This window comes from Neovison vison, chromosome 1 (assembly GCF_020171115.1).
Source record: "Neovison vison isolate M4711 chromosome 1, ASM_NN_V1, whole genome shotgun sequence".
NCBI classification, from domain to species: Eukaryota; Metazoa; Chordata; class Mammalia; order Carnivora; family Mustelidae; genus Neogale; species Neogale vison.
In genome coordinates this window covers 158,204,125-158,211,785 of record NC_058091.1, presented here as the reverse complement: position 1 = coordinate 158,211,785, position 7,661 = coordinate 158,204,125, and positions in this window count along the sequence as shown.

The following is a 7,661-nucleotide window of genomic DNA, read 5'->3' as shown; positions in this document are numbered from 1 at the left end:
AGAAAATAGTGTTTTCTCATATTTTCTAATATTTTTATCTCATATATTTATGATCTATTTGCACTGTATAGAATTATGAAACATTTACAGATGTTACATTGTGAATTGTTATGTCTTCATCAAGTGACCATACTATAGTTTTGTTGTTTTTTTTTTACTTTGTATTCCACATTTGCTTATCTTAACATGTTTTTTGTCTGTTTTTATATAAAATATAAAATTATGTGTTTCATGAGATTTGTTTAATGCATCAGAAATCCAATGTGTGGATTCTTTCTATACTTGGTATATATTCCCACTATAAGTTGGAAGAAGAGAAACCAAACAAGAGAATAAATACAGAACATCTGGAAAAGTCACATGAAGCCTAAAATAAATGATTAACAGTGAGACATAGTGGCATTTTGTGTATTTGGAGTTTTCTGTCATTACAAAACCACCTCCTAACTGACCCCAAGGACATGTTATTTCTTTTTCCCTACTTGAAGGCTATATCATAAATGGGCTATCTCTCTGAAGCATTCCAAGAGGAATATTATCAAAGCACAATTATGGCTTATAATCTTAGGGGTAATCTTGAAATGAATTTGCTAGTGTATTTTGAGGATTTTCATATGTATGTTTATCAGGTACATAGGTCGATAATTTTTTTCTTAGTATCCTGGTTTGGCTTTGTTATCAAGGTAATTTTAGTCTGGTAAAATTAGTTTGGAAGTGTTCCCTCCTTTTCAAAATTTTCTGTGAGACTTTAAGAGGCTACTTATTTAAATGCTTCATAGAATTCATCAGTGAAGCCACTTGGGCCTGAACTGTATTTTGTTTGGAGATTTTTGACTATAGATTCATTTTCATAAGAACTAGAGATTTATTTAAAACTTCTATTTCTTCATGATTCAGACTTGATAAATTGTGTGTTTCTAGGAATTTACCCATTTCTCCTAAATTGTCTAATTTGTTGGCATACAATTGTTCATAGTAGTTGTTTAATTCTTTGTATTTCCATTGTAACTTCTCTTATATGTGATTTTATTTATTGGAATCTCAACCCTCTTTTTTGCAGCCTAGCTAACATTTCTTCAATTTTGTTTATCAAAAACAAAACAAAACAAAACAAAACAAGAAACTTCTTTCATTGAGCTCTTCTATTTTTTTCTTCTCACTATTTCATTTATTTCTGATCTGATTTTTTTACTTCCTATTTTCTTCTACTTTTAAAATTATTTTATTTTTTAATTTTAGTTAAATTTTTTAAATTTTTAAATTAATTTTTAAAATTTTATATTTTTAATTATTTTATTCCTTTTTCTAGCTTCTTGAGGTATAAAGTTAGATTGTTTTTTCTTAATGTAGGCATTTACCAATGCAAACATTCCTTTCAGATTTTGTTTTGCTGCATGCTGTATTTTTAAATATTGTGTTTATACTTAATTTGTTTCAAGATTGCTTTAATATCACTATATATTTCTTCCTTTAACCTTTGAATGATCAAGAGTGTGTTGTTCCATTTCCACATATTTGTGATTTTACAGTTTTTTTTCCTGTTATTGATTTATAGTTCCATTACATTTCTGTTGGAAGGGACACTTGGTATGATTTTAATCTTCCTAGACTTGTTGGCTTCTTTTATCATCCAATATGTAATATATCCTGGAAAATGTCCCATGTGCAATTAAGAAGAATTTATATTCCTCCTGCTACTGGATATACTATTCTATTTAGGGCAAAAACACTGCCAAGAGACACATAGATGAAAGGGATATAAAAATAAACCCATTTAAAGTCGTTAGGGCCGATTCCACATTAAAATCTGTTAAACCTGGGACGCCTGGGTGGCTCAGTTGGTTGGACGACTGCCTTCGGCTCAGGGCGTGATCCTGGAGTCCCGGGATCGAGTCCCACATCGGGCTCCCAGCTCCATGGGCAGTCTGCTTCGCTCTCTGACCTTCTCCTCGCTCATGCTCTCTCTCACTGTTTCTCTCTCAAATAAATAAATAAAATCTTTAAAAAAATAATAAAAAATAAATAAAATAAAATCTGTTAAACCCCTAGGGCCTGCCTGGGCCTGCTTAGCCAGAGTGACTCCATGTTGCCTAGGTAGCCATTTTGTTGCCTCGGTAGCCATTTTGTTGTTGCCATGTTGCCTCGGTAGCCATTTTCTTGTTTAATAAATGCCTCAGCAGTTAGTGATATCGGTTCCAGGTAAGCCTTGCTAAAACACACACCTAAAATAAGGCCAGACAGCTAAAAGATATTCAGTCAGCCAAAGCCACATACGTAGAGGTCTGCTGTTGTGCCCTATAAAAACTAGCCTGTTAAACCAAGGGGGTTCACTCTCTTCAGAGGCAGCCCTGGCCGGTCAGTCGGACTTCTAATGCTTGGCATAGAATAAGGCTTTGCATAACTTTCACTTTTTCTCAGCCTCGTTCTTTTGATTACAGACTCAAGACAGTCAACTATTATTTATTTATTTTTTATTTTTTTTCCAATTTATTTATTTTCAGAAAAACAGTATTCATTATTTTTTCACCACACCCAGTGCTCCAGTCAACTATTATTTGAAACAAATTTGAAAAATACACCGTGGGGAAAAGATAGTCTCTCCAATAAATGAAGATAGAACAATGGATCTCAATATGAAAAATAATAAAATGATATCCTATCTTATTCAATTTACAGTATTAATCTAAAATGAATTAAATATTAAATGTAAAACCTAAATCCATTAAACCCCTAGAAGAAAACATGGTAAAAATTCACGGGGTGGTGGGAGGTTGGGGTACCAGGTGGTGGGTATTATAGAGGGCACAGCTTGCATGGAGCACTGGGTGTGGTGAAAAAATAATGAATACTGTTTTTCTGAAAATAAATAAATTGGGAAAAAAATTCCTCAATATTGGTCTTGAAAATGATCTTTTGGATAAGACACCTAAAGCAATAATAAGCAAGTAGTACCATTTCAAACTAAAAAGTATCTACACAACAACAACTACAACAAGAAAAACACAATAAAGTGAAAAGAAAATATACAGAATGGAGAGAGGGAAGCAAGATGGTGGAAGAATCTGTCCTCATTTCATCAGGTCCCTTGAATTCAGTAATCCATATATCAAATCATTCTGAACACCTGTGACTTCAATCTGGGATCTAAGAAAAGAATTGGTACAATTCTACAAAATGAATGCTGACCAATTTTTTGCAAGGTAGGCGGTGCAGAGAGGTGAATATGTGGAGGTATATTGGTAGACAAACTGGGGAAAAGGAGACTCTGGATGCTGGTTACAGAAAAGTAATATAGAAGTGGAGTGCAAAATATGTACTTTTAGAAGTCTGCTCCTGAGAAGGATGCCTCTGTCTGAAAAGTTATCAGGTGGCAAATTGGGGCAGAATCTGAGGTATACACTGTGATCTCAGGATCACTGTCATTACAGAAGGAATTGGGGTGTTTTAGCTGGCAGATTTCTCAAGCATTGGATCAGGGAAACTGTCCACAGCCAATTAGCTCAGGAATGTAGTCTCAGCTCAGGTTGCCACAAAGTAAACCTCTGTGGGATTGGAGGATTGCTCTATGTGAAGGGGGCCTGCAAAGGACAGAAATGTGGTGACCCTTCTCCATTCTTGGGGGGGGGAGTTGTGCAGGTCCATTCACAGTTGAGTGACTTCACTCCATGTGTGGTGTCTGCAAGTGGCAGTCCTCTTGTGACCCACTTCCCTTCCTGGAGAGGATCTGAATAGTTTTCCCTTCAGGAGTGTGCAGAGTTTGGCCTACATAAAATGAAAATTGTTATTCCCTGAGGGTTTACTGAAGAGATGGGGCTTCTATCTTTCAGCTCCAGGGCTGGAGATCAGGCACCACTTTTCTCATTTTCATCCTCTAAGCTGGGTGGAAAGCCTTCATGGAACAAAAGCCAACCTGAAGCATCTTACACTGCATCCGGGGTGGTACAAAGCCACCCAGTCAAGAGACCTGAGAATTAGAGCAGCAGACCACTCTGCTAGAAGACCAGCTGGAGCATCACAGGAATACCAAGTTCATGGAGGACACAGAACTGTAAGATTCCACTGCTAGGGGAAAATAGTATACAATATTTGAGGTATAAGAGTCTCATGACTCTTTCATCTTTCAGTTTAGAATGTTCATTTGTATTTTTTTCCTTTTCAACTGACATCTTATTTTATCAAATTATTGTTTTTAAGTCTCTTCTTACGTGTCATTTTTACATTTACATTTTATAGATATATAATTCATTTTTGCTTCTTTCACTGTATTCAACTTTATTTTTTGTGTTTATATACATACAAAAAATAAAATGACATAGAAGACAATATGATGGAAAGGAAGGAATCTGAAGAAAAGACAGAATAACATCTAAAAGACCATGAAGGGAGACTTCAAGATATCAGTAATAACATAAAGTAAAACATTAGGACAATCATTGGTGTCACAGAGGAAGATGAAAGAGAGAAAGTCAGAAGGTATACTTAGCAAATAATACCTGATAACTTTCCTAATCTGAGAAACAAAGCAAGCATTTAAGTACAGGAGATGCAAAGAAACCTCTCATAATCAATAAAAATAAATCAATACCCCCCCACAATACATGGGGGCTAAAGAACTTCCTACTGAAGAATGAATGATTAAACCAGAAATTTAAAGAAGAATTAAAAACAAACCATGGAAACTAGTGAAAACGAAAACACAACGGCTCAAAACCTTTGGGATAGATCGATCAATGGTGGTCCTAAGAGAGAAGGACATAGCAATACAAGCCCTTAAAAAATAGAAAAAAAATCTCAAATACACAAGCTAACCTTACCTAAAGGGGCTGGAGATAGGACAGGAAGTAAAGCCTAAATCCAGTAGAAGAAAAATAGTAAAAATTAGAGCAGAAATTAATGAAAGAGAAACCAAAAGAACAGTGGGATATATTGAAGATACTAGCAGCTGGTTCTCTGAAATAATTAATAAATCAATAAATCCCTAGCCATCCTTATTATATAGAAAAGAGAAAAACCCAAATTAATAAAACCACGAATGAAAAATTAAAGAGTACAACCAACATCAAGGAAATATAATTTTAAAAGCATATTATGAGCAATTAAATGCAAACAAATCAGAAAATCAGCAAGAAATGGATGCATTTTTGGAAATTTATGAACTACCAAATCTGAAACAGGAGGAAACAGAAGACCTGAACAGACACATAATCAGCAAGGAAATTGAAGCAGTAATCAATAAATCTCACAACACTCAAGAATCCAGGACCAGATGGCTTCCTAGGGGAATTCTACAAACATTTAAAGAAGAAAAAATACCTACTCTTCTGAAGCTGCTTCAAAAAGTAGAAATGGATGGAAAACTTCTAATCTCTTTCTACCAGGCCAGCGTTACCTTGATCCCAAAACCAGACAATGATGCAATCAAAAAGAAGAACTACAGATCAATATCCATGATGAATATGGGTGCCAAAATTCTCACCAAGATACTAGGCCTATCAAAACTAACCAATAGGATCCCACAGTGCACTAGAAATATTATTCATCTCAATAAAATGGGATTTATTCCTGGCCTTCAAGGGTAGTTCAAGATTTACAAATCAATCAGTGTGGTACATCACATTAATGAAAGAAAGGACAAGAAACATGATCTTCTTAATTGATGCAAAATAATTGAAAAATACAGCATTATTTCTTGATTAAAAGTCTTCACAGTATAGGAATAGAGGGAATCTACCTAAATAATATTAAAGCCATCTACATAACCCCACATTAACTATCATTCACAATTGGGAAAAGCTGAAATCTGTTACTCTAATGTCAGTAATATGGCAGGGATGCTCACTCACACCACTGTTATTGAGCATATTAATAGAAGTTCTAACCTCAGGAATCAAGAAAAAAATGAGACATCCAAATTGGCAAAGAATAAGTCAAACTCTCACTCTACACAGATGCCATGACACTCTATGTGGGAAACCCAAAACACTCAATCCCACAATTGCTAGAACACATAGAGGAATTCATCAAAGTGTCAGGACTTAAAATCAATGCACAGAAATCTGTTGCATTTCTATACACTAACAATGAGACACATGGAGGAGAAATTAAGCAATCCCATTTAGAATTGCACCCAAAACCATAAGATACCTAGGAATGAATCTTACCAAAGAAGTAAAGGATTTTTACTCTGAAAACTACAGAACACATATGGAAGAAATTGAGAAAGACACAAAGAATTGGAAAAACATTCCATGCTCATGGATTAGAAGAATAAATATTGTTATAATATCTATACTACCCCAAGCAATCTATGAATTCAGTTCAATCTTTATCAAATTACCATCAACTTTTTTTTTTTTCACAGAGCTGTAACAAACCTAAAATTTGTATGGAACTAGAAAAGACCCCCAAATAGCTAATGGGAATTTGAAAAAGAAAACCATACCTTGGGGCATCACAATGCCAGACTTTGTGCTATAATACACAGATGTGACCAGTATGGTAGTGGCCCAAAGACAGACATATAGATCAATGGAATAGAACAGAGAACCCAGAAGTAGATTCTCAACTCTATGGTCAACTAAACTTCAACCAAAAAAGAAAGAATATCCAATGGCCAAACACAGTGTCTTCAATAAATGGTACTGGCAATATCGGACAGCCAATGCAGAAGAATAAAATTGGACCGTTCTCTTACACCATAAACAAAAATAGACTCAAAATGGATGATAGAGATATGAGACAGAAATATATAAAAATTCTAGGGAAGAGCACAAACAGTAACTTCTTTGACATTGGCCACAGCAACTTCTTTTTTTGTTTTTAAGATTTATTTATTTATTTATTTATTTATTTATTTTTTCGATTTATTTTCAGAAAAACATTATTCATTATTTTTTCACCACACCCAGTGCTCCATGCAAGCCGTGCCCTCTATAATACCCACCACCTGGTACCCCAACCTCCCACCCCCCCGCCACTTCAAACCCCTCAGATTGTTTTTCAGAGTCCATAGTCTTTCATGGTTCACCTCCCCTTCCAATTTACCCAAATTCCCTACTCCTCTCTAACGCCCCTTGTCCTCCATGCTATTTGTTATGATCCACAAATAAGTGAAACCATATGATAATTGACTCTCTCTGCTTGACTTATTTCACTCAGCATAATCTCTTCCAGTCCCGTCCATGTTGCTACAAAAGTTGGATATTCGTCCTTTCTGATGGAGGCATAATACTCCATAGTGTATATGGACCACATCTTCCTTATCCATTCATCCGTTGAAGGGCATCTTGGTTCTTTCCATAGTTTGGTGACTGTGGCCATTGTTGCTATAAACATTGGGGTACAGATGGCCCTTCTTTTCACGACATCTGTGTGGTGAAAAAATAATGAATAATGTTTTTCTGAAAATAAATAAATTGAAAAAAAGTCTAGACGCCTTGATAAGGGGTTAAGGACAGGAAAGTTGAGTAACACTGAGGAAGGGTCTGTACTATGTGTCGTGAGCTCACCTTCATGACTTCCCATATGCTCTCCCTACAGAAGGGAACAAATGTGGTCAGGGTCCTGAATTCTTAGTTGGTCCTTGTTGTTCCTGTATTCCCCATAATCCACTCTCTGGTTGATTGTCTTGCTAATGGCATTAACCATGACTACCTGGCATC